Source organism: Aplysia californica, unplaced genomic scaffold (genome assembly GCF_000002075.1).
Source record: "Aplysia californica isolate F4 #8 unplaced genomic scaffold, AplCal3.0 scaffold00019, whole genome shotgun sequence".
NCBI classification, from domain to species: Eukaryota; Metazoa; Mollusca; class Gastropoda; order Aplysiida; family Aplysiidae; genus Aplysia; species Aplysia californica.
In genome coordinates, this window is record NW_004797289.1 from 1,381,681 (window position 1) to 1,383,324 (window position 1,644).

A 1,644-nucleotide genomic window follows, 5' to 3' on the forward strand; every position below is an offset into this window, starting at 1 on the left:
TTTTAGAGAAGAAAATTTTTCGGTCGCTACCCGGATTCGAACCCGGGACCTTTGAATGAGAGGCCAACACCTTAACCTCTAGGCCACGAGAGCCCCCAAATGTATGTATGTATGTATATATACCGAGTTGCAAAAGTTCTGTCACACCCACCTTAAAAGTACAATAACTCATTTACTACTCAGTATAGCCAAGAGAAATTTAATTTGGTACACGCGATCTTTATTCATTTTCTGCCAACATTACCTTAAAAAATTGACAAATGTCTTTCCTTATTCAAGGGGGATAATTTTAGTCACAATGACTCTTGCAAAATCCAAATCACAGTTTGCTCAGTATTGCGTGTGGCCTCTTCTAGCTTGAATTACAGATACAAAACATATGTTCATTGACTGAATTGAAGTCCTTATAGTTGTCTGAAGAATCTCCCGCCATTCCTTGTGAAGTGCAGCCTTCAGTTCCTGACCAGTTTGTACTAAGTGCGGTCTGTTTCTAATCCTCCAGTCAAGGTCATCTTACAGATGTTCTGTTAGGTTATGACTTGTGGATCTTGCAGGCCAGTCCAGAACAACGATTTGATGTGTTTGGAAGAAGTTTTCGATTATCGTTGCCATTTGTGGTCGGGTGTTGTCTTGTTAGCAGATTCCATCATCCGTGCCATGTAGCGTAGTCACCGTGACGTAGAATTTCGTCACAATACTGTCGTTATTTGAGGTTGCTTTGAAAAGTAACTAAATGTATAAGATAAAAAGCAGAGATTCCACCCCCTACCATCACATTTCAGCCACCTTTGGACCTCTTGGGGGACGTTGGATTTGTGAAATTTCTATTCTCTTCTTTTAAACACCTTTTCTCTTCCATCAATACGACGAATTAAAAACCTTAACCATTGCTGAAAAGAACACTTTATCAACGTCTTTAGTTTCACGGACAATGTTATTGTGCCAAAATTTTGTGATTTCTTCTATGAAACAAGGTTAGAATGGTTCCATAAAGGGCGATAATCACGTAATCCACGATCTTAAAAATGTCCCATAATGATGTTTCAAGACAGTCCGAATGCCTAGCAGTCTCTGCACCAAGCTGGAATGGGTTTTGAACATGGGTGTTGACAATAACCCAATTCTGATGTCGAGTTGTCGCCCTTGGTTGGCTACGTCTCGGCTTGTCTTGGTCAGTTCTAATGGTGTTAAAACGTTTGTTCAGGCGTTAGATGATTCGTCTACAAACATTTACGTGTCTTGCAATAGCAGAAAGTGCAATTAAAAAATTTATCATACACACAGCCCCTTTATTTTCTGAATTTGTCATTTTTTAAATTTTGAAAACAGGAGAAAAAGGTACCCAACCGATAATAAGTACGGAATTTTATAGTGTGTAAGGTGTGTTTACACATTTTCTATGTGATTCAAAGCCAATTTTGCGTGTAGGAAACGTTGATTTCAACACAGACCGAGAGAAATCAATATCAACACTTTATCCGCGTACTACTTCCGGTTTATGATTTCTTTGGTCTGCTCTTGCACAAGAAGTCTCATAAGTCCCACAAGTCATACTTTTAAATTTTACTAAAATTCGTTTTCTATATCGAAAAGTATCGTAGTATAATGGGTGTGACAGAACTTTTGCAACTTGGTATATATATA